The 26,213-nt window shown below is 47.5% G+C and overlaps 1 protein-coding gene across 8 annotated transcripts in view; it reads left to right on the top strand.

Moving 5' to 3' along the window:
- Positions 1-26,213, top strand: part of TANK (TRAF family member associated NFKB activator) — a 96,779-nt gene that overhangs the window by 32,384 nt on the left and 38,182 nt on the right. For 3 of the 8 annotated variants that reach the window (XM_040440032.1, XM_040440023.1, XM_040440026.1), the window contains exons 1-2: positions 15,233-15,351; positions 23,638-23,715. The exons of 1 other annotated variant lie outside the window; for it this stretch is intronic. The gene's annotated coding sequence lies outside the window, so the exon portion shown is untranslated. Of the gene's footprint in view, positions 1-11,033; positions 11,045-15,231; positions 15,352-23,637; positions 23,716-24,329; positions 24,372-26,213 lie in introns of those variants that run through there. 4 more of the 8 variants (XM_040440027.1, XM_040440025.1, XM_040440024.1 and 1 more) reach the window with 4 other exon arrangements.

Below are 26,213 nucleotides of genomic sequence, written 5' to 3'. Positions count from 1 at the left end.
CAAATGACTGGCACTGGAAATGTTGCCATTTAGGCTTGTGGACACTGAGGCCTTCCGCAGCCTGATGTCGGCGGCTGTCCCACGTTACGCAGTCCCCAGCCGCCACTATTTTTCAAGGTGTGCCGTGCCCAACATGTTTCCTGTAACATCACACGTGCCCTGACCAACGCAGTTACTGGGAAGGTCCACTTAACCACGGACACATGGACAAGTGCATTCGGCCAGGGACACTACATTTCCCTGACGGCACACTGGGTGAACGTTGTGGAGGCCGGGAGAGAGTCGTACCCTGGGATGGCAGGTGCTACCGATGCCAAGGATTGTGGGCCCTACATCGATCAGGGTTTCCGCCAGCACCTATGTTAGTGGCTCCAACCCCCACTTCTCCTCCTCCGCCCCTTCCACCTTTGAATTATCCGCGTGTAGCACCAGTCAGCCATCAGTCCGTAGCTGGAAGCAGTGTAGCACTGCAGTGGGGAAGCGGCAACTGGCCGTGCTGAAGCTGATATGCTTAGGGGACAAACAGTACACCACCACAGAGCTGTGGGAGGGGATAAGAGACCAGACTGAGCTGTGGCTCTCGCCACTCAACCTAGAACCAGGCATGGTTGTGTCTGATAATGGCCGTAACTTGGTGACGGCTTTAGAGCTCGGCAAGTTCAAACACATCCCATGCCTAGCCAACGTCTTAAACTTAGTGGTTCAGCTGTTTCTCAAAACCTACCCCAATTTGCCTGAGCTACTCATGAAGGTGCGCTGCATGTGTGCACATTTCCGCAAGTCATTGACAGCTTCAGCCGGTCTGTCAACGCTGCAGCAGCGCTGGAAATTGCCAGCTCACCGGCTGTTGTGCGACATGAGCACGCGCTGGAACTCGACGTTCCACATGTTGGCCAGGCTTTGTGAGAAGCAGAGGGCAGTAGTGAAATACCAGCTGCAATATGGTCACCTCCTTTCCAGTCAGCTTCTGCTATTCACAAGCGAGGAGTGGGCATGGATGTCTGACCTCTGTGAGGTTTTAAGAAACTTTGAGGAATCAACACAGATGGCAATAACGCTATTATCAGCGTAAACAACCCACTTCTGTGTCTACTGAAACACTCGCTGCTCACAATTAAGGATGAATCTTTGCATGTGGAAATGGGGGAAGAAATTACACAGGGTGATCACCAGACCCCCCTCAGTTCGTCTTCTCAGCGCGAATTGGACGATGAAGAGGAGGAGGAGCAGGAGATGGTTGCCTCCGCTACAGAGGGTAGTACCCATGGAAGTTTAATTCCATCTGTTATGCGTGGGTGGGCAGAAGAGGGGAGGAAGAGGATGAGGAGATTGAGTCATCCTCCTGATGATGGCAGCAAAGTCTTGCCTGTTGGTACTCTGGCACACATGGCTGACTCCATGTTATGCTGCCTTTTCAGCGACCCGCTCGTTATACACATTTTAGACAACATGGATTACTGGTTGTTCACCCTTCTCGACCCCCGCTACAAAGAGAACTTCTTATCTCTCATTCCTCTGGTGGAGATGACGAGCAAAACTGTGCAATTTTTCCTGTCCTTGTTGAAAAATTGCTCCAAAACTTTTCATCTGACAACGCTGGCGGCAGAGTCTGTAGTTCCTTGGGCAACCGAGGAGGGGAGACCAGGGGAACACACAGAAGTTCCAACAGAGGCAGGGCAACACTCTCCAAAGCCTGGGACAGTTTCAGGACACCCCGCCAGCACCCTCACCCTGATGCGCGACCTACTGTCACAAGGAGGGAAAAATTTTGGAAGATGGTGAAGGAGTACATAGCAGACCGTGTCAGCGGCCTCAATGATCCCTTAGTGCCTTACAACTACTGGGTGTCCAAGCTGGACACGTGGCACGAACTGGTGCTCTTCGCCTTGGAGGTGCTGGCCTGCCCTGCCGCCAGCATTTTGTCTGAGCAGGTATTTAGTGCTGCTGGTGGCATTATAACAGATAAGCGTATCCGCCTGTCAACTGAAAATGCTCACAGGTTGACTCTTATGGCTGATGAACATAAAGGCACTTTAAATGTGTTTATAATGTACTGAATACACTGTATTCCCATGTACCCCTTCCACCACAAACAAGGGTATATGGTTGAATCTTCCTTTTCTCATCCTCCTCCTCTTCCATCATATCAACATGCTTATTCGTCGCATATAATATTTTACAGGGTCAGCTCACCTGCAGGCCCTCGCATATAATTTTTTACAGGGTCCGCTAACCAGCAGGCCCTCACCTACAATCTTTTACAGGGTCAGCTCACCAGCAGGCCCTCACCTACAATCTTTTACAGGGTCAGCTCACCAGCAGGCCCTCACCTACAATCTTTTACAGGGTCAGCTCACCAGCAGGCCCTCACCTACAATCTTTTACAGGGTCAGCTCACCTGCAGGCCCTCACCTACAATCTTTTACAGGGTCAGCTCACCAGCAGGCCCTCACCTACAATCTTTTACAGGGTCAGCTCACCTGCAGGCCCTCACCTACAATCTTTTACAGGGTCAGCTCACCTGCAGGCCCTCACCTACAATCTTTTACAGGGTCAGCTCACCTGCAGGCCCTCACCTACAATCTTTTACAGGGTCATCTCACCTGCAGGCCCTCACCTACAATCTTTTACAGGGTCAGCTCACCTGCAGGCCCTCACCTACAATCTTTTACAGGGTCAGCTCACCAGTAGGCCCTCACCTACAATCTTTTACAGGGTCAGCTCACCTGCAGGCCCTCACCTACAATCTTTTACAGGGTCAGCTCACCTGCAGGCCCTCACCTACAATCTTTTACAGGGTCAGCTCACCTGCAGGCCCTCGCATATAATTTTTTAGAGGGTTAGCTCACCTGCAGGCCATCACATAATTTTTTAGAGGGTCAGCTCACCAGCAGGCCATCAATCATAATTTTTCAAGGGTGTATGATGCCCTCTTTTATGTGTAATAAAAGGTGTATTGGAGTGCCGGTTCCTTGTAATTTTTGGCAGCCTTTTCACTTTGTGCATAGGCTTATGAGTGTAGGAGTCCCACTACCTGAACAATTGTACCACAATGTGAATGAGGCCCTCCTTTATGTGATATACAGGTTGTATCGGAGTGCCTCTTCCTCCTAATTTTTGGCATCACTTGCACTTTATATATAAGTAAATATACAGGAAAGAATGTTTCCTAACAATTTTTCCTCTAAAATCGATTTTATCTTCGGTTTTGTGCATATTATTGTCAGTCTGTAAAAGTGGCGTACTACTCGGACAACATCGTTCCCAGCAGCGACCTGGGAGTCCAAGATGCATCCAGACATCCTCCCCATGCTGTTCCCGAACCATTTCAGTGGTGTTTACATAAATTTCTGACCTTTTCATGTGAACCAGACACCCTCCCCTCTTCAGAGCAGGGGGTGCCTGGTTTAATGCTCGGGTTCTCCCATTGTGCATCCCAAGGTGTTCGGCCCGAGCACCTGAGCACTTTGGTGCTTGATCAACACTAGACTTTAGGTATTCCCGTGTATGAACTCGCCTACCTCTGGGGTGTATTTTTACTGGTAGTCAGTCAGGGCTTTGATTAGGATTTTCACTAGGAGGTGTCCATCTTCTTTCCTTAGTTTTCAGGCCTTACTTCCTTTCCTCTTTCTCTCCTATGTTCAGTGTGGGGTTTCCCCCCCACACTAGAGCGTGACAGGGTCCCTGCAATTGAAACACCCGATTTTGCCTTAGCTTTTTTTTTCCATATCTATTGTCATAACTTTTATATTTTATTCTTGACATACTGCAGTTTGAAGTGTTGGGTGCCCTCATTAAAGAGGTTTTCTGGGACCCACCGGGTCCTGCAAATTCACTTTAACTACTCATATCTTGCTTGTGGAAGAAACATCCTAATTAACTTACCACCTCAAAGGTGCGTGGATTCTGTGGAAATCTGGTCACATGACTGTTCCTAATCAGGTTTATCAAGTTTCTGATCTGGTTGATGGACAGGAACATCACTGCTATTGATGGGGCCAGAACTACTCCTCTCTCTGGTGCATGCGCAAACTGCTCAATCCACCTCATTAACACATGCGCCAGGGAGAGGAATAGTGAGGTCCCCGTCCATCGACCAGAAATCTCGTAAAGGATGTGACTTTAGCAGAAACAGGATTTTCAGAAGAGGAGTGTTACGTGACCGGGTTGCAAAGTCACCTATCCATGCAACTTCATGATGGTAAGGGTGCATTCAGACAACTGTGTTTCTGGGTCGGCATCCGTTCTGCAATTAAAAAACAAAACAAAACAGCATGTCCTATTCTTGTCTGCAATCGTGGACAAGAATAGGCATGTAATGCTGCAGAATCCCAAGCAATCAGGGAAAGATTTGAATAAACGTGGATTTATTGAAAACACAGCAGTAAAGTCCAAGCGAGAAATCATACAGAAATAACAATCCAAATAATTACCTCTGTGGGAAAACGTCAGAGAAAAGCCAGACCAGGCTAAAGTTCATACAGAAGAGTCCGTGAAACCAGGTACCTAAGGATGAGACGGTGAAGTATCCAAGGTCCGATCCGAGGCAACACATGGTGCAACTGTAGAGACGAGGTTTCCAGAGGCATTAACTAGATGAAGACATACACAGAGTTCATGCATGGCACAAACTTAGTGAATCTGAACCAGCATACTGCCAGGTTGTAGAGACAACAGTGAGCACTGATCAGCCAGGGGGGAGATCACCTTTTAAACACCTGCTGGCCAATCACAGAGTGCTGCTTGTCAGAACCTCATGCGAAGATCCTACTCATTAGCACCTGTGCAGCAAATCCCTAATCAACTTTGAATCTGTGCACAGATGCTTTACCTGCCAGTGGCCGACGTAGCACATAAGATGCACGCACACTCGGCCGCGCATTCCTTTGTGAATCACCCCTCGGGCGTGCACGGGATCGCGCCAGCATGGACACCGGAGGCAGGACTGTCCGCGACATATTGCCATCAGCCCGGCAAGTCTACCTCCAAAATCCCCGCGGCCCTCCCCTCCGGCGCCCATCGGATGCTCCACCGTATCTGCCCGCAAAGGAACCGGAACCGCAGACTCCCTTACAAGGCATTTCTATAATAGGGTTGGCCATGTGCATTGACTTTATAATTGACCAAGGACAACTGGATATTTTAGGGTTTGGCTACACAGCGACACGTGACAGCTGTCATGTCCAAGGATCGTAGTGAAATTGCGGTGTAGCAGTGGTAGCATAGAAATGAATGGGATCAACTCACACTCGTGCTGCGACCACTAGCCCAGAATTGCAACAAAAAAAAACAGCAGTGTTGAATTTTTTGCAGTTCTGGGGTCGCGGTCACGCCACATGTGTGAGTCTCGCTGAGAGACCCCATTTATTGGGTTTGACAGCTGTTGCACAACCAAGATTGTCATGTAGCCGAACCCTAAATGGTTTGTTATAAAAAGAGTAAGGCCTCATGCACACGGACGTTGTTTTGTTTGGGTCCGCATCCGAGCCGCCGTTTTGGCGGCTCGGATGCGGACCCATTCACTTCAATGGGGCCACAAAAGATGCGGACAGGGAGTTATATCAATGGCCCCCCGTTCCGTTCCGCACATTGCGGAAGGCACACGGGCGGCTTCTGTTTTTTGCGGATCTGCGGTTTGCGGACCGCAAAAAACGGCACGGCCGTGTGCATGTAGCCTAATACAAACATATACAAGGGAAACCCAACTCAAGGAAAAGGGGGAAAGGAAAGGGAAAAGTTGGTAGGCGAGGGGAGGGTAGTAAGAGATGGGAAGTGCCTAACTAGTCGTCTTTGTATATTCTTATATACTAGCCACATGCATGCACACACACAACCCATACACTGCCCATCTCTGGAGCACCTCCAAGATAATGTCTTAAAGGGAGTCTGTCACCAGCATTTCACTTTTTTAACCCTTCCCACAGCTCCCTAGCATGCTTACAGTTAATAAAAACGTTACCTCTGGCATCAATCCTGGACTTATAGAACCCTCAAAAACAATCTTTATAAGATATGCAAATGAGGGCTCGCAAGTGCCCAGGGGTGGTGTTACTCTCTTAGGTGCCCTGCTTGCTCAGCCTTCTCATTGTGTCCCCCCGTCCCTTCCTACCCTCTGCCCGCCCATCCTTTCCCTCTGACCGCCTTTGTACTAACTTGGTATGCTGCCGATATCCCGCGCCAGCGCACTCATTCCTTTCAATGAGAAGGCTGAGCAAGCAGGGCACCTAAGAGAGTAACGCCGCCCTGGGCACTTGCGAGCCCTCATTTGCAAAGATCGTTTTTGAGGGTTCTATAAGTCCAGGATTGATGCCAGAGGTAACGTTTTTATTAACTGTAAGCATGCTAGGGAGCTGTGGGAAGGGTTAAAAAAGTGAAATGCTGGTGACAGACTCCCTTTAACCAATCAGTGCAGCCCATTTATAGTTTGTAGACACAGTTGTAGAGGTTACCACCTTTCTTTAGGTGACATCTTTGAATCCAGAGCTGACCTTTCTATAAAGGTCAAACAGACTTGCAGAACAGGTCGCAGAAGTCCTTAGGGTACTTTCACACTAGCGTTTAAGTTTTCCGGTATTGAGTTCCGTCATAAGGGCTCAATACCTGAAAAAAACGCTTCATTCATTGTCAATGGGGACAAAACTGAACAGAACAGAATGCTCCAAAATGCATTCCGTTCCATTTAGTTGCGTTACCAGACCAGAGAGCAAACCGCAACATGTAGTGTGCTTTCCGTCCTGGAATGCGGAGCAAGATGGATCCAGCATTACCTCCAATGCAATTCAACGGGGACGGATCCGTTTTCTCTGCCACAATAGAAAACTGATCCGTCTCCCATTGACTTTCAATGGCGTTAATGACGGATCCGTCTTGGCAATGTTAAAGATATGTTAAAGATAATACAACCGGATCCGTTCATAACGAATGCAGATGGTTGTATTATCAGTAAGGCTTTGTTCACATCACCGTTCAGCCTTTCCGTTCTCCTGCCCTGTTTAGGGGCAGGAAAACGGAAAGGACGGATTCGGCACATAACTAAAAGAAGATTTTTGAAGCAGAGACAAAAGTCCTGCATGCACAACTTTTGTCTCTGCTCCAAAAAACTTATTCTGAGCGGAAACCTAACGGACCCCATTATAGTTTATAGGGCCCGTCGGCTCCATTCGGCTCAGTTATTTGTCGAATCCGTCCTTTCTGTTTTCCTGCCCCTAAATTGGGCAGGAGAACAGAAAGGCTGTACGGTGATGTGAACGAAGCCTAACGGAAGGGTTTTTGCTGGACCCTGCCGGATCCAGCAAAAACGCTAGTGTGAAAGTAGCCTTAGTTCTTTGGAGATCTGGGAGCACCATCAAACTTGTCCCTTTAGGGGAAAGGGTTTAAGGCATCTCCCGGGCATTGCGAATCTTGATTTCCCAGATTAAATAGCCGCATCCATTGTTTATTGAGTAGATAAGAGTTGCCACCAGCTGATGCTTTATGGGAGAGTTGCTTGGGCTACTTTCACTTCTGTTTTTAAATCCAGCAGGCTGTTCTTCCGTTTTTTTTCTGGCCGAAACCCGACAACGGCCGGATCCCCATTGAATCCCATTATAGTCAATGGGGTTTAGCTGTGAATAGCAGTATCGATCTATGCCGGATACGGGGAACCCTCTGCTGCAACAGCCTGCCGGATTTAAACATGCAGATGTGAAACTAGCCTTAGGGATTTACAGCCCAATTCTTCTTTTACTGTAAAGAACTGAAGTCACAAGTCTACAAAATGTTGGGCTTCCAACATAAGTATATTAGAATCTTTCTTCCACGGGCGAGTCATTGGTGGGATTGTGCGGCCCGCTGGATCCCAGAAAACCCTTTATAGACCCTGGGTTGTTCAATTAAAAAGGAGATGTCTGTTTTCAGGAAAAAAAATACTTGCATTCCCCATGAAATTTCAATTGTAGACCATCTTTTCTTAGAACTTTGTGTTGTGTCGTTCCTATGTGTTTCCTTCTTAGCAATTTATGAATCATTTGACAACTGGGGGTCACTATTTGGGGGGTGGCCCTACACATTCTGTCACTGGCCAATCAGGTCTGACAGCATCCGAATGATAACTCGCAGTCATTGATCCTTAAATTTCTAGGAAGAATAACAGAGGAACAATGCAAGACACAGGGGGTCATTTACTAAAGACTGGTATTTCAGTCATTTGTCAAAAACCCCTTCTGGAGGAAGATCCATCCAAGTTATTAAAAGGTGCAGGCCTCTTAATTTGTTGCATGGGGTGGAGACGTGGAGTAGAATTCAGTTAGACTTTATGTCAGTTTGCTGGTGTAAATAATAGCAAATGTGTAAATCGGCCACTTCTTCTATGCTCCACTCACTTTTTAAAAAGTGGCAAAAGCAGCAGTAAACACAAAAGTATAAAGATCTTTGAGCAAAATGCCCTTTGCACCAAATTTTGCTACTTTTTATGCCAAAAACCTGGTGTTAGGCGGAAGTAAATGACCCCCCACAGTGTTAAAGGGGTTTTCCGAGATTGTGATATTAATGACCTATGCTTAGGATAGGCCATCAATATCAGATTGGCTCGGGGGGGGCGGGGGGTCTGACACATGGGACCCCCACCCACCAGCTGTTTAGGAGGTTGCAGCACTCTCCTTACAGCTTACAAAGCACAGCGCCATCCATTAGATAGTGCCTGTTGTTGATATTGGGCAGCACGGTGGCTCAGTGGTTAGCACTGGTGCCTTTCAGCGCTGGGGTCCTAGGTTTGAATCCAACCAAGAACAACATCTGCATGGAGTTTGTATGTTCTCCTCGTGTTGGCGTGGGTTTCCTCTGGGTTCTCTGGTTTCCTCCCACACTCCAAAGACATACTGATAGGGACCTTAGATTGTGAGCCCCATTGGGGACAGTTGGAAGCTAATGTCTGTAAAGGAATATGTCAGCGCTATATAAGTGCATAAAATAAATAAATATATTGCAGTTCAGCCCCGCTCACTTGAACGGTACTGAGATGCGCCTAGGTCATGTGACTGATGAATGTGACATCACTGGCCTAGGAAGAGGCTGCAGCGCCCACAAGAAGGCCTGATTGGCAGGGGTTCCAGGAGTCAGACCCCTGTCAATTTGATATTGATGACCTATCCGGAAGATAGGTATTCAAAGTCAAAATCTCAGACAACCCCTTTTTTTAAGAGAATATGCTCCAGAATCCTATATATATATATATATATATAACTGTATATGTGTGTGTGTTTATATGTACACATATCTATGCATTATTACACGCACATATATATATATATATATATGTAGCAAGGCCGAGTATTGGCCTGCATTTGTGGGAGGGGCGCCCTGCCCTTTATCAGCTGCTCACCCCCTGTCAGCAGCAGCAGTGTTCGTGTCCCTGCTTCAAGCGCTCCGAATCTTCAGCCGGCAGATCGACGTCAGCAGAAGCTTCCAGCGGTCTTCCGGTCAGCTGACTCCGTGTCACAGAAGCAGCAGCGGCCGGTCGCACGGCTCGAGTCCCAGGTAAGGGAGGCTGTCATGTCACAGCAGCGCTTCTCCAGTCCGGTCGGTGGGGTAGGTCCCTTCAAGGTGAGGAAGGGACATCCCCACACCGGAACGGCAGTCTGGCAGCACGCCCCGCTCCCACGTGACTTGCACGCAGGTAGCAGGAGTCAGCGAGACTCCGTCCGACTAATTTTGGCATCATATCTCGTGGCATGGGGCAGGTTAGGGGTGTTTTTCAGGGGATAAAAGGGGAGGCAGCGGCATGCGGAACGGAGGCATGGTAAGTTGGTTTGTTAAAATGTCTGTAGCTATTATACAATGCATGGGATGTATAGGTTGTGGCCATGTGTAGGGGGGGAGGAAAGGTCTGGCACGGGCCGCCGTGCTGCTAGTTAGGTAGGGGGGGGGGCAGGATGCCTCTTAGTAGCTTTTCTGCAGGATGTTTTAGGAAAGGCTTCAGTTGATTTCACTTTCTAGATATCAGGGGGAATAGCTGTGTCTGGTTGCTAGAGTGGTAGCATTCATTACCCGCCATTTGTCATGGGCCCCTTTGTCGGGCGCCTCATATCAGTTACTTCACCATATCATGCTCAGCGTCCCAGTGGTTACCGTTACGTGGGTGACGGAGGAACCCAGGCTCAAAGGTGCAAAACAAGCGTGGACAGGAGTCAACGGCAGAGGCTATCTCTGTGTCAGTTGGAGTGGCTTTAAATGAGAAAAAAAAAAAAAAGGTATTTATTTTCGATTCTTCAGGTGCTCTGGTTCCACTACGATTGTAACCTGTTTTGTCCTACTCACCCCGTGTACCGTTCATTTGTGGTAAGGTCCGCCAGTTAGACTTTACACGTTTTCCGCTTCCCACTTTGCTGCAGCTGGTTGGGTCCACCAGAATCGGTGTCTTTTTTCTTTGCATGATGGTTTCTGCAGTGTCGGTGGTGGTTTCTGTGTTCCACGGGGTTAGTCAGCAGCTCTCTAGATTGTGATAGTGACGTTCCATAAATTTGCTTGTTTTAACAGTCTGATCATGTTACACGTCTCGGATGTCGTGGATCCGTCTGGGGAAGATTTTGGTTCAAGGGCATCCGATTCTGGGAGTATTCCTTCTCTGCGCAATTGGACTGTGCCTAAACTCTTGTCAGAGTTAACTAAGAGAGGCATTCCCTTCCCAGCTGCAGCCCGCAAGGCTGAGTTGTATCGGTTACTGGTGTCCACCCCCGCAGAACCAAGTCACCAAGATGTTTCTATGTCCACGGTGCAGACCTCCTTGACGCAGCTTCATGTCATGCTCAATAGTCTCACGTCCTCCATGTCTAGCGTACAATCTAGATTGGAGTCAGTGGAGTCAAGGGTCTGTGGTTTGGCTTCACCTGCTGCACTCTTACCGGTTGTGACTACCCCAGTGGCTAGTACTGCAGGTAACTTTGTTTAAATACCCAATGTCACGCCAGCCCAGTTTATCCCGGCCAACATTAAAAAGGACATTCTCGATGGGAGGGATGTGAACTTAGCTTCTCTGCTGATCGCCACTCGTGACCTGTCGGACAATAGGGTCATCGCTTGCGGCGATGTCTCTGTCGTCCTGAAGGGTCGCGACCTCAGACTTAGTAGGAAACTAACCATACCAGAATTTGTACTTGCTTTTAGTTTGTACCGAGACATCATTTGTTCTGTGCGACCGGATAGGAGGGAAGAATTGGACCTTTACTTGTTCAGGGTCACGGAGCTTGGATACAAATATGGGGGCTTCGGCTTCTACGACTACCATTGCTCCTTTTCCGCGAAGGCTGCAGCGGCCCTCAGCCAATTCCAGTTCACCACAAATTGGTGCAACATCTACACAGAGATCTTTTGCAGGCATTTTGCTGGACTGAAAGCTCCGGCATGTTCTTCTTGCCAGTCCATATACCACACTAGCGAATGGTGTCACAATGCAGCTAGTACACCAAGGTCCAATCCTTCTGCTCCTATCCCAGGTCCATCGGTTGGTGCTCAGCAGCAGGCAACCGTGGACAAACTTGGCCGTCCCATTAAGTACCTGGGCAGGTCACAAATATGCAACAATTACAATTATTCTGCATGCAATTATAGTCAATGCCGCCTGTTGCACATTTGTGTTAACTGTTTCCGGGCTCACCCGAAGGTCACTTGCTCATTAAAATCTGACAAACATTACTTGAGCGTTGTAAATGTGGATCTCCTGAAGTTCTACCTGCAGGGGCACGAGGATACTTTCTTTTGTGATTTCCTAGTGTCTGGGTTTACCACGGGGTTTCACACAGGCCTAGTGGCATTACCTGAAGATACTCACGAGTGTAGAAACTTGCAATCTGCTTCACTGAACCCTGCTTCCATAGATAGGCTCTTACAGTTGGAATTAGTGAAGGGGTACATCATCGGGCCCTTTACAACATCCCCTTTCGAGCGGTGGAGGGTCAGCCCCATAGGGGTCGTAACAGGTAAGTTCAACAACAAAGAGAGACTGATATTCGATTTGTCGGCTCCTCATGGCGCACACGCGCCTAGTCTTAATTCTCTCATACCGGCAGAGGAGGTCAGTATGGTGTACGCCTCCATTGATCAGGCTATCGCACTGATCTTAGCGACAGGTCCCGGGGCCATTTTATCTAAAGCAGACATATCAGATGCGTTTAAGTTAATCCCGATCAGGCCAGAGCTTTGGCAATGGCATGGGATCAAGTGGAATTCGTATTATTATTATTTTGCCACAAAATTGACTTTTGGGTCCCGTAGCAGCCCTTAGATTTTCGATCAACTGGCAAAAGCCCTACATTGGATCCTCGAAAATAGGTTTGAGTGCGAACATGCGATACATTACCTGGACGACTTCCTGCTGATTGAGTCTCCTCAGGGCCCGCGAGGCAATCTCCAAAGTCTCCTAGCATGCTTTGCGCAATTAGGGATTCCCGTTTCTCCGAAAAAGGTTGATGGTCCTGCCACTGTCATTACCTTTTTAGGCATTGTCTTGGATACAGGAAGCATGTCCGCCAGGTTACCTGTAGACAAGTTGGTCAGGGTCCGGGATATTATTCACACTTTCACTGTGGGCAGGGTCACTACGAAAGCACATCTGCAATCATTATTGGGCATGCTTAATTTTGCCATGCGCATTGTCCCTCAAGGTAGGTCTTTTGTAGCAAGGTTACTACCTCTCCTGTCAGAGGCCCCCTGTCAGGACAGTCCGGTGTTTCTGGATAATCAGGCACTAGCAGATTTAGTGATGTGGGATCATTTTTTAACTCACTGGAATGGCGTGTCCATGTTTATTCCAGCAGTCTCAGATAACTCCCCCATCTTATTTTCCAGTGGGGCGGTGAACACAGGTTACGCTGCAATTTTTGGCCCCCATTGGCTAAACGGGACCTGGCCAAGGGAGTTGCTCGAGGCCACGGGAGTTCGTCAATCAGCGGAGGTGGGGCACTTGTATCCCATGGTAGCAGCGGCTTACGTTTGGGGTAGCCTTTGGACAGGCCGTACCGTGGTCTTTACTTCTGGCAGTTCCTCCGTCATTTCCATCCTTCAGAGTGGCAAAACGAAGTCACACCCGGCCATGGCCTTCCTTAGGCGTCTTGTGCAGTTGTCCCTCCAGCACCATTTCTTGGTCCACGGCTCCCTCATACATGATGATCAGACGGTAGCAGTTGACGCCCTAGCTAAGCATGATTACTCTCTGTTTTCCCAGATCTGTCCCGAAGCCGACTCATCAAGGACCCCATCTCCTCATCCCGCCTCGCTAATTCTCCACTAAACAAGTACCTAGCCGTTGCCCATGGGCTGTTTTCCAGGCCTCTTGCGGCCAATACCACCAAAGCGTACAACACCGGCTGGCGGCTGTACTGTACCTTCCTGCAAGAACACGCGCCAGGCGCTTTCGGTCATATCGACCGCATACTGTCCTTTATTGGATACTGTCATGTGCACAGGCACCTATCGTATGGCACCGTGAGGACTTACCTGTCAGGGGTGCAACATCATTTATCCCTTTCCCATCCTAATTTAACATCTTTGTTTTCCAGTCATGTGGTCACGTTGAAAGGTCTACAGAATAGTACCCCCGGTGTTAACTCCCGTAGACAGCCCATTTCCGGCCAGATATTCAGAGACATGTCCGATTTGCTAGATTTAAGGCCCTTCGGGGCCCTACAAAGCCTGGTTATCAAAGCGGCCATCTATTTGGCCTTTTATGATTTCATGAGGCCAGGAGAGTTCTCCTCGTCATCACCCTGTAGGCCATTTCTAGCTCGATGGCAGTTGGCCCCCAGCTCAGAAGGTTTCATCCTCTCCCTACCCGTGACCAAGACTTCCCAGTCAGGGCCCCCTACCCGCATTAAATTCTTCCCTACAGCGCACAAATGGTGTCCAGTCCACATACTTCAGCAGTTGTCTGGGGCTTTGGGCGCTCTCGGCCCTAAAACTCCCCTGCTGCCCTGCGGGACAGTAGCATTGTCCACCTCGCAGTTCGTCTCACATGTACGTATGCTGGCAGGTAATTTAGGCTTGGACCCACTCTCCATGTCAGGTCATTCCTTTAGGATTGGGGCCGGCATCTGCTGCGTCCAAGAATCAAGTGCCGGCTCACATCATTCGCAAATTGGGCCGGTGGCGCTCCTCCTGTTTTAATCGATATGTTCCCAACCCCACGGGGGAGATTTCATGTGCCTTTCAGACATTGGTGTTGTAATGTTTAATAAAGTGTCTTGCTTTCCTTGCTGGGTTTTTGGCCTCTTTCAGGTATACTCCCGACGGTAACGGTTATGGCACAACTCAGACCGTTGACATCTTTTATGAGTTAGGTAAGGCTACTTTCACACTAGCGTTCGGGGCTCCGCTTGTGAGTTCCGTTTGAAGGGGCTCACAAGCGGCCCCGAACGGATCCGTCCAGCTCTAATGCATTCTGAATGGATGCGGATCCGCTCAGAATGCATCAGTCTGGCTCCGTTTGTCCTCCGCTCAGCAGGCGGACACCTGAACGCAGCTTGCAGCGTTCGGGTGTCCGCCTGGCCGTGCGGAGGCAAACGGATCCGTCCAGCAGCACTCCTTTCACTTCAAGTGATGCAAATGATTCAGGTGCCAGTGTTTTTCCCCTGGGGTCCACTTGGCTTGATAATGGCTCTGTGAGAGCTGAAACATTGTCTGTATCAACATGTGTTGAATAAATTTAGCATTTTTTCACTTTTTATCTAAGGAGTGCTGCGTTACATTTATTTGGATTATATATATATATATATATATATATATATATATATATATACACACACACACATTATTTTACATTCCTTCTCTGCTCCCACCCTTCTACTGCTCTGCTTTTGCAAAGTGTCAGTCTTCACTTTAGTTTCAGAATTCTATTCACGAACCATGGGACTCAGGATTAACAGTATTGTCTGTCCTACTCCGAAAAAGCAACTGAAACGATATCCAGTTGGTCAGATTATCATTGCAATAGGCTTTATTTATAGAGCAGTCTAAGTGCTTTACGATTGGGGTAAACTCACTACAAATACAGAATAGGAGTGAGGAGGGGGCCTCTCTCTATTTCCTGGGTGCTGGAGCTGCACCCTGTTTTCGGATGGTAAATGTTACACAAGTAATTTCTCTGTGTGTTCAAAATGTGCCCTGGAAGCGTGTGCAAAGGAGGTGTTCCTGCTGACGTCAGAGGGAGCGTGGCTCGGCTTTCACTGAGTTTCCTCTTCCCATTGAAAGCTACAAGTTGTATTACTTACTCTCATCTGCATAGGGGCAGGTCTGGTCAGCCTGCAGAGCAACTCCTCTGTGTCTACCCTCCCTACCACCTCCCAGACAGAAGGTTGCTTCCGTATTAGTCCCAAGTGTTCAATGGTGAGTAGTAAAGGGGGGTCCTGACAGTGATACTTTGGGGTTAAACTGGGGGAATATGAGTTCTTTACTTTGCTACATATTTACCGCACTCTTTATGATGTACAGTCTCAGCTCTGCTACGTTGTTCCTTGTAGTCCTTAATATCGCTTGAAAGTGGAAGCATGATTTCTCAATATTGAAAGTGACCTGACACACAAGAAAGAAATGTGCTGCCGGCTTGTGGACGAAATGTCGCACAGACATAGGCTCCACGACACACTTCTGAATCCTGGTGTTTTAGACCAGAAATGCTCAACCTGCGGCCCTCCAGCTGTCGTAAAACTAAACCTCCCACCATGCCCTGCTGTAGGCTGTAGACTATCAACCTAATTGTATTATTAATCAGGGGTAGGGCTAATATCTTTATATTATATAGATTCTAGTGCATTATACTGTGCCCTGTATTTCCCAGTAGAAAATCTTCTTTGGGAAACACAGTCCTCATCCCTGACCACCAGGACCAGGTAGCGCTCTGTCAGTACATGGCGACCTCTCCTCTCCGCCACGCTGCTCCGCTGTGTACTGGGGCTTATTCTGACACTAGGGCTGGGTTCACATCCTATTTTTGCCATCCATTTAATGCATACGAAAAATGTATGTGTTAACAGATGCCTCAGACTGATGCCGTACAGTGTCGTCCGTTCACCATACAGTTACATGGTAGAAAAAAAATGTACGTTAACGTATGCATTTTTTTAATGGACTCTGCAGGATACAAAAACGTGGAGTGCTGCACATTTCTATACTTCAAACCGATGAGAAATAACATTTCTCTAGACTCCAGAAGGGCACATTTTTGAGAGTTTCCCTTAAAGACGCATAAAAATGGCCCCTGATTAAAATATATATTTTTTGTGGGAATTTTTGCCAATGATCCCCCTCTGGTATATCACTGTCCATGTTGTGGGACTATTTGTGCACTCATAGTAAGTATTTGGTGGCTGCGAATATGACCCGAAGTGAATGGGGCCCGCCGTAAACACGCAGTTCACGAACATTTGATCGCAAACGCACGTTCGCGAATCGTCCTGGCCGATTTCCGTCCATCACTAGTTGGCACCTATGTTTCGTCAGAGACGTGCTGCGGTGGTCCTCACATGTCCACATCCTAAAACATAAGTGGTTGGGCATCAGCGCACTCAATCTCTTCCACTTCTGGGGCAGAGCTAGGTGGACGGCCCACGGAAAGCCCGCCAGCAGAGTCATCAAAAAGCAGAAGAGACTGCTGCATGACTTGGGGCTCAGACTGCTTGGCTGATTTGCAAGGGGGTGAGGTGAAAGACAGATAGTGGTTATCTTTCCCTGTTGATGTCTCCTAACAAGGAATATACATTGTTGCCTTTCTGGCTGCGCGCTGCCAGTATTACTGGAGGTACAATGTAGCTAATGTCTCCTACTTATATTTTGCTAGAGACTGTGCTGTATTAAAACATGAGATCCACGCTGCCCCCCCGACATGTTTCGCCGAATACCGGCGTCTTCAGAGGTTAGGGCAGGGTGTGAGCGTGTTACTGTTCGGCTGAGGCTACTTTCACACTAGCGTTCGGAGCGGATCCGTCTGATGTTTCATCAGACGGATCCGCTCCGATAATGCAGACGTTCGCATCCGTTCAGAACGGATGCGTCTGCATTAAAACTTAGAAAATTTTCTAAGTGTGAAAGTTGTCTGAGCGGATCCGTTCAGACTTTACATTGAAAGTCAATGGGGAACGGATCCGCTTGAAGATTGAGCCATATTGTGTCATCTTCAAGCGGATCCGTCCCCATTGACTTACATTGTAAGTCTGGACGGATCCGCTCGCCTCCGCACGGCCAGGCGGACACCCGAACACTGCAAGCAGCGTTCAGGTGTCCGCTCACTGAGCGGAGCGGAGGCTGAACGCTGGCAGGCGGATGCATTCTCAGCGGATCCGCCTCCACTGAGAATGCATTGGGGCCAGACGGATGCGTTCGGGGCCGCTCGTGAGCCCCTTCAAACGGTGCGCACGAGCGGACACCCGAACGCTAGTGTGAAAGTAGCCTTAACTATGATGTCACCACTGGAAGGCAAACCAATGGAGATCGACTCTCCAGTGTGCCTCGGACCGCGATTCGTTGCGTCCCACCGGTCCCTCCCCCCGGTGTCGCCGCCCATCCAGACTCTGCTTTCTGGTTGGTCGCGATCATACCTTGTCATTGGTCCGCGCGACGCATGTCTTATGGACTTAGATTTCTTCTCCAGCAAACGCTACTACTGCGCATGTTCTAGGACTTAGTTTTTGACATTTCCCTGGTCAGGTACTGCATCTGCGCATGCGTGGGCACTTAGATTTTTTTTCTCCAAACTAGCATACTATTGCGCATGTCCTGGGACTTAGTTTTCCGACGCTGCTGTCTACTCCATGTGTGGATACTTGTATTTTTCTCTCCGGCAGGCCATGTTCCTGCACATGTCCTGGGACTTAGTTTTCCGACGCTGCTGTCTACTCCATGTGTGGATACTTGTATTTTTCTCTCCGGCAGGCCATGTTCCTGCACATGTCATGGGACTTTGTTTTCGGCATTGGTATAGCCAAATATTGCATCTGCGCATGCGATAGTACCTAGTTGCTTTTGCATGAATCGTCTACCGCCAGAGCGCATGTCACCGGACTTAGGCTACTTTCACACCTGCGTTCGGGTGTCTGCTCGTGAGCTCCGTTTGAAGGGGCTCACGAGCGGCCCCGAACGCAGCCGTCCAGCCCTAATGCATTCTCAGTGGACGCGGATCCGCTGAGAATGCATCCGCCTGCCAGCGCTCAGCCTCTGCTCCGCTCAGTGAGCGGACACCTGAACGCTGCTTGCAGCGTTCGGGTGTCCGCCTGGCCGTGCGGAGGCGAGCGGATCCGTCCAGACTTACAATGGAAGTCAATGGGGACGGATCCGCTTGAAGATGACACCATATGGCTCAATCTTCAAGCGGATCCGTCCCCCATTGACTTTCAATGTAAAGTCTGGACGGATCCGCTCAGGCTACTTTCACACTTAGAAATTTTTCTAAGTTATAATGCAGACGGATCCGTTCTGAACGGATGCAAATGTCTGCATTATAGGAGCGGATCCGTCTGATGAAACATCAGACGGATCCGCTCTGAACGCTAGTGTGAAAGTAGCCTAAGTCTCTTGGTTGACTCTTCTTATCAGGAGTCATAGTTTTCTGCACTTCTATGGCTAGGTACTGCGTCTGCGCATATGTTAGTACTCGGTTACCAATGTGGATGATATGTGCCATAACGTATGCCACCGGACTTGATCTCTTTGTTTCCTCTTTCTACATTACTATGTTTTAAATAGTATGCCTCCATATGCATCAGTGCTTGATTCCCTATGCTTCCATACGCATAAGTACTTGAATCACTGTGCGATCCTTTGTAACCTATGGCCATTCATTATAGGCTCATATTATTGGTTTATGGCACTTTTCCTTACATCAACTTACAGTGTATGAAGCTTCATTTGTATCAGTATTTAGGATATTGGTGCCTAGATGTATATCCATGAGCTTGAATGTACTCGTCGCTACATGGTTTCACTGGTTCACAAATGTGTCCTATATGCTGCACTTTTTCCTGCACACGGTCAATATGACATACTATCTGTTCCACATATCACAAAACATTGGTCTCCAGGTACGGGTAACTCTGTCCCCATTGTTCTTTCTATGCCTTCATAGAAAGAAGGCGGAATTGCTCTACAGAGGAGGCATTCGAAAGAGAATGCAGTATACTCTATTCACGCTTCCTAAGTAGGGGTTACTCAAAAAAATGCCTACATATAGCATATAATAAAGCAAGAAAGATAGGAAGAGTGGAACTACTAGCAAGCAGAACTCAAAAAAGAGGAGAAAAAATTATACGCTGCATTGGTACATATGACACTGAACACAGTACCATGAAACAAATTCTGAGACGACATTGGCATATTTTACAAACAGATACTGATATACAGGAAGTGATATCACGATACCCCACGATAACCTATAGAAGGGGAAGAAATATGAGAGAAATGCTAGTTCATAGCCACTACCAACCTCACAAAAAATAACACACCAAACAACCTGGCTGGATCACAAAGGTTCGTACCCATGTGGGGACTGTACCTTTTGCGGCCGTATGAAGATCGCCAAAACGTTTGAGAACCCGGTGGATGGGAGGAAGTATGAAATAAGAGACTACATTAATTGCAAAACGAAAGGAGTAGTGTATATCATCCAATGTGACTGTCCCAGACTGTGAGTAGGTAAAACTACTGAGGAATTAAGAAGACGAATTTCTAGACACCTGAGCAGCATCAACACGGGAGAAGACGCAAGCCTAGCCAGACATATGAGAGAAAAACACAAAGGAAAAAGCATGGATTTTAAGTTTTGGGGAGTAACTAAGATGAAATCAGGCCCACGGAAAGGCGATATAGACAGAAAACTTCAGCAGGAGGAGACAAAATGGATTTACCTGCTAAATAGCCTATCCCCAAGAGGCCTAAATGAAGGGTTTACATATTCGTCCTTCCTGTAGCTCGGACACCCTCCTAAGGAGACTAAACAAAAAAAAAAGAATTAGTAAATAGAAAAGAAGGAAACAATAAGAAGATTAACTGTAAACAGAGTCACTGTTCGGCAAAAATAATAACACAAATTATGTAAAAGCAGAACCAATGAAGGCATAGAAAGAACAATGGGGACAGAGTTACCCGTACCTGGAGACCAATGTTTTGTGATATGTGGAACAGATAGTATGTCACATTGACCGTGTGCAGGAAAAAGTGCACATTTGTGAACCAGTGAAACCATGTAGCGACGAGTACATTCAAGCTCATGGATATACATCTAGGCACCAATATCCTAAATACTGATACAAATGAAGCTTCATACACTGTAAGTTGATGTAAGGAAAAGTGCCATAAACCAATAATATGAGCCTATAATGAATGGCCATAGTAATGTAGAAAGAGGAAACAAAGAAATCAAGTCCGGTGACATGCGCTCTGGCACATATCATCCACATTGGTAACTGAGTACTAACATATGCGCAGATGCAGTACCTAGCCATAGAAGTGCAGAAAACTATGTCTCCTGATAAGAAGAGTCAACCAAGAGACTAAGTCCGGTGACATGCGCTCTGGCGGTAGACGATTCAGGCAAAAGCAACTAAGTACTATCGCATGCGCAGATGCAATATTTGGCTATACCAATGCCGAAAACAAAGTCCCATGACATGCGCAGGAACATGGCCTGCCGGAGAAAAAAATACAAGTATCCACACATGGAGTAGACAGCAGCGTCGGAAAACGAAGTCCCAGGACATGCGCAATAGTATGCTAGTTTGGAGAAAAAATCTAAGTGCCCACGCATGCGCAGATGCAATAAGACATGCGTCGCGTGGACCGATGACAAGGTATGATTGCGACCAACAAGAAAGCAGAGTCTGGATGGGCGGCGACACCGGGGGGAGGGACCAGTGGGACGCAACGAATCACGGTCCGAGGCACACTGGAGAGTCGATCTCCATTGGTTTGCCTTCCAAAGGTGACATCATAAACAAAGGTTATATAGTTAAGCCGAACAGTAACACGCTCAGACCCTGCCCTAACCCCTGAAGACGCCAGTATACGGCGAAACATGTCGGAGGGCAGCGTGGAGCTCATGTTTTAATACAGCACAGTTTCTAGCAAAATATAAGTAGGAGACATTAGCTACATTGTACCTCCAGTAATACTGGCAGCGCGCAGCCAGAAAGGCAACAATGTATATTCCTTGTTAGGAGACATCAAAATGGAAAGATAACCACTACCCACAATTGCAGAGACGGGCTGGCAATTTTAAAAGCATCCTTAGTTAATTATTAGATATGTAACTGATTAAAGGTTAAGTTTTAGGATAAGGAGGTGCAGAATGAAAAGGTGTTATTTGGTCCAAGGGACATCAGTAGTTTAGATTTAAATAGTTAAAACACCGTATTCTGACACCATAAGGGAAAATTTTGGTAGTTGTGAGGTGAAAGACAGATGCCCATGGGCTGCGGGGGCCAAATCTGCGCTTTCAGCAGGGGACTGGGTGGGAGACAATGTGAAGGAACTGGAGGCACTGTCAGCCACCCAATCTACTACCGCCTCTACTTGTTTTGGCCTCACCATTCGTACACCGGTATTCGGGCCTACAAAATAACGCTGAAGTTTTTGTCATCTACGTCAGAGTTTCCCAACTCCAGTCCTCAGGGCCACCTTACCGGTCAGGATTTGAGAATATCTCACAGAATGAACACCTGTGGTAAGTCCTAAGGCATTGACACTAATTATATCACCTGCTCAATACTAAGGAAATCCTAACAACTTGACCAGTGGGTGGGCCCTGAGGACTGGAGTTGAGGAACACTGGTCTACGTGAACCTGAGGAAGGTGTTTTTATTTGGGCTTGTAGCTGGTACAGATCGACCACGTCCTCTCCCTGCAACAGGAGCTCCACCAACACCAGCAGCATCACAACCACGGCCACGTCCCTTATTTGATGCTCTCCTCATTCTTTGAGGTCACCCACTGAACTAACAGACGGATTAACTATATTAATTTCCCTGTCACGTATAAAGTGCACATGTATCTCACACCAAAAATGGGAATATGTCACCAACGGAATTAACAGCCAGATGAATTATTATATTTCTGTGTCAGGGGTGCAAAGATGGTGCATTGCACCCACAAAAAAAAAATCGCTATAGGTCACCCACAGAATTAACAGCCAGATTTATTATTATATTTCTGTGTCAGGGGTACAAAGCTGGTGTATTGCACCCACAAAAAATCTTTATACTGTAGGTCACCCACAGAATAAATAGCCGGATTCCTAACTCTCTCCCTCACTTCAGCCGCCTGCTTCCTGTCCCTGCAATACTGAGAGCTGATGGGCGGTGCTACACGTGATCACATGATGCACCGGCCAATCACAGCCATGCCATTAGTAGGCATGGCTGTGATGGCTTCTAAATGCCTACAGCTTAAAAGCTTGCTGATTGGCTGCCCTTTTCCGGCAAAGTTTGGGTTCGGGTCCGGGTACCCGAACTCCCACAGTTCAGTACGGACCCGGACTTTACAGTTCGGGTTCGCTCAACACTACTTAAAATGAAAGGGTTTGGTGGTAAAAGATACAATGAGTGAAACCAGCCTTAAAGGAATTTACCGTAACTTATATATTGGTGACCTGTCCTCCAGATCAATATCTGATCACCAAGGATCCAGGTGTTTGAAGGGGCCGCAGTGCATTGTATAGCGACTGGGCTTGGTATTGCAGCTCAATCCCTTTCACTTGAAATGGACTGAACTGTACAAAGGTCTATGTGACCAAACAATGGGAAGTCAGAGGCCGCAGCACTCGCCTAAGTGCCGCAGCCCCTACCAATGGCTGACCAGCAGGGATGCCAGGGAGTCAGACCCTCACCGTTTAGATATTGATGAACTTTCCTGAGCTCAGGTAATCACTGTTTCACTCCTAGAAGATCCCTTGGTTTCTTAGAATAATAAGTCAAGAGTTAGAGCTCTGAATCTTTGTGCATGTAAATGTGAAGCCTTGTGTGGTGATCTTAAGGGCCCTTTAGTGTGTAAGGGCCCATGACTGCAAGCAGTGTGGAGAGTCCCTTTGAATTTGTACACACTGGAAGTGGTACTGTGGTGGTATACTATGGGTAGGGGGTTGAGATAAAGGTTTCCTGGGCTCTTACCAGATTGGTTACTGTGAGTCAATACTGTGAGGGACCTGGTCACTCAGCATTTCTCCAGCTCCCTCTCCTCCCTCCCCTTTATGATTTGGTTTTCAGTTTTTTTTCTATATTGAACATATTCAAGTGTCACAGCTAGCAGGGTATTCCCAATGGACCAGAAGTGGGACTTGCCATCTACATGCATGCCACTGCTGCCTCCCAATCAATGGACATGTGAAGTCACAGGAAATGACAGCTGCCACCTCTGAAGCCATTGATTGGCCGGCAGTGGTGGTGTGCGCGTAGACAGCACGCGACACTTCCGATCCAGGGGAACTGGAAATGGGGAAGAAGGTAGCTCAACTCTGGAACCAAAGCATCAGTGATTCTTTTTTTTTTTTAACCCCTGCATCTTGCCTGGCCATATGTAAAGTGGTTCCCGGTCTCGGAGAAACCTTTTAAGGGGTATGTATTGGCTAATTTGACCACTGGGTGGGCGTAAGATGCATCACAAACTCTAAGGACCCTTTTTTTTGTTTTGTAGGTAAACTTTGGGTTTAAGAACCTTTGAAGTTGGATTGAAACAGAAGTGAAGATAATTACTGGTGATCTTGAAGTTCAGGTTTGTTATTTTTGTTCTTCCCTTGCAAAGAATTTCTAGAATGTGTTTTTATACAACCCACCCTTAGGTTGAAAACCAATCAAACAATCTCTACTATGAGTAAGCTCTAAATTCCCATCATAGACAGAGTTAGGGCTCATGCCCATGGCCGTTGCCTGTTTTGGGGTCTGCAAGTTGTGGATCTGCAAAACACATATAGCGGCCATGTCCGTATCTGATCTCTCGAATGAGGAGAGAAAAGAGATTGTATATAACACTCTCTCTCTCATCGCTGCAAGAGACAGCATCGAGACGGGCCCATAGACTTTCTATTGAGCCTGTCTCCTGCAGCAAAGACACAGAATGTGCGACGGCCCGGGGTCCTTTCTTAGAGTTTTTATTTTTTTTGTCGTGACACCAGTTGCATTGTGACTGACAGCGCTTATGCACAACAGTTCAGCTGGCTTTGCTGAACTGACGACTGTCAGTCACAGCGAAGGGGCAGGCAAGGGGGCGTGGTCACCGTCACTTGAAGCAAGGATGCCGCTGCCTCCGTGACTTCAAGCCTGACTAGAGAAGCGCGCCGGCAGGGGATCAAAGAACATTTTTACAGCTTTTGTTTCATCTGCCTGCAGGAAGAAAATGATTGTTACAAACATGCTGCTGGCTACTCTAAGGTACTGCTGCCGGCTTGGGATGTTTGTTGGAGGTGACAGGTGCCCTGAATAAGCTATGTTACTTCTGTGGAAAAGAAGGTCATTTTGTTAAACCTTAAAGCGGTAATGAAAAACTACGGATGTATTCACATAAAGAGAAAAAAAAAAGACTTCCCTGACTCTTGGTAGTGTGAATGAAGAGTCTGAGCAAGCAAATATGCATTCTCCCTGCAGTACCCGTTTCCTCCTGCCTGCCATGGTGGCGCTAGACTCAGGAAATTGTGATTTTGAGGTATTTGTTGACAGTAGTGCCGGGGTAAGGCTACTTTCACACTTGCGCTTGATCGGATCCGTTCTGAACGGATCCGATCATATTAATGCAGACGGAGGCTCCGTTCAGTACGGATCCGTCTGCATTAATAACTTAGAAAAATTTCTAAGTGCGAAAGTAGCCTGAGCGGATCCGTTCAGACTTTCAATGTAAAGTCAATAGGGGACGGATCCGCTTGAAGATTGAGCCATATGGTGTCATCTTCAAGCGGATCCGTTCCCATTGACTTACATTGTAAGTCTGGACGGATCCGCACGCCTCCGCACGGCCAGGCGGACACCCGAACGCTGCAAGCAGCGTTCAGCTGTCCGCCTGGCCGTGCGGAGGCGAGCGGAGCGGAGGCTGAACGCCGCCAGACTAATGCAGTCTGAGCGGATCCGCATCCATTCAGACTGCATCAGGGCTGGACGGAAGCGTTCTGCTCCGCTCGTGAGCCCCTTCAAACGGAGCTCACGAGCGGACAGCAGAACGCTAGTGTGAAAGTAGCCTAAATTGATTTTCAGTTCTTCCAAAATCTTGGTTTTAGAACTAGCACTTTAGATAAAGAGATACCAGTGTTTGCTATTGATTCCTCCCCTCTCTCACAAAAGAGTCTGACTCATATCGTTCATGACATTAAGTTAAGGGTGGGCGATTCACATGTTGAGTCCATTTCTTGTTTTGTTATGAAGGGCTTGCCTGCTCCGATGGTTCTGGGTTTACCGTGGTTGATAAAGCATAACCCTACTATTTACTGGCAAACAAGACAAATCAGTAGCTGGAGTGAATTTTGTTCGGACAACTGTCTTGGAGCTTCTATCTCAGGGGTGTCAACTACGGTCCTACCTCAGTTTCTCTCTGATTTTGTGGACGTATTCTCGGAGGGTGGAGCCCAGGAGCTGCCTCCACATCGAGAATATAATTGTCCGGTCAATCTCACCCCTGGAGCTAAACTGCCAAAATCTCGACTATACAACCTTTCCCAACCCGAAAGAGAAGCTAAGGAGAAAGTATATTGCTGAGAGTTTGGCAAAGGGACATATTAGGCCATCTAAGTCCCCTGTGGCCGTCGGCTTCTTTTTCGTAAAAAAGAAAGACTGATCAATTTCCGGGAATTTAATCTCATTACGGTCTGTGATCCATATCCCCTTCCTTTGATTTCTGATCTATTTGATTAAATTGTCGGAGCCAAGGTGTTCTCCAAGCTGGATTTAAGAGGAGCTTATAATCTGATCAGAATCAAAGAAGGAGATGAGTGGAAAACAGCCTTCAATACACCCGAAGGTCATTTCGAGAATCTTGTCATGACCTTTGGTTTAATTAATGCGCCAGCGGTCTTTCAGCGATTTGTGAATGATGTTTTCCATCATTTAGTGGGAAGGTTCATTGTTGTTTACCTTGATGATATACTAATTTACTCACCCGATTTGGAGACCCATCAGGATCACGTGAGACAGGTGTTGTCGATCCTTCGGGAGAATAAATTGTGTGCAAAATTGGAAAAATGTGTATTTGCTGTCCAGGAGCTACCGTTTTTAGGATACCTGTTTTTG

Source organism: Bufo bufo, chromosome 7 (genome assembly GCF_905171765.1).
Source record: "Bufo bufo chromosome 7, aBufBuf1.1, whole genome shotgun sequence".
Lineage (NCBI taxonomy): Eukaryota > Metazoa > Chordata > Amphibia > Anura > Bufonidae > Bufo > Bufo bufo.
This window is presented reverse-complemented; position numbering and strand designations above follow the sequence as displayed.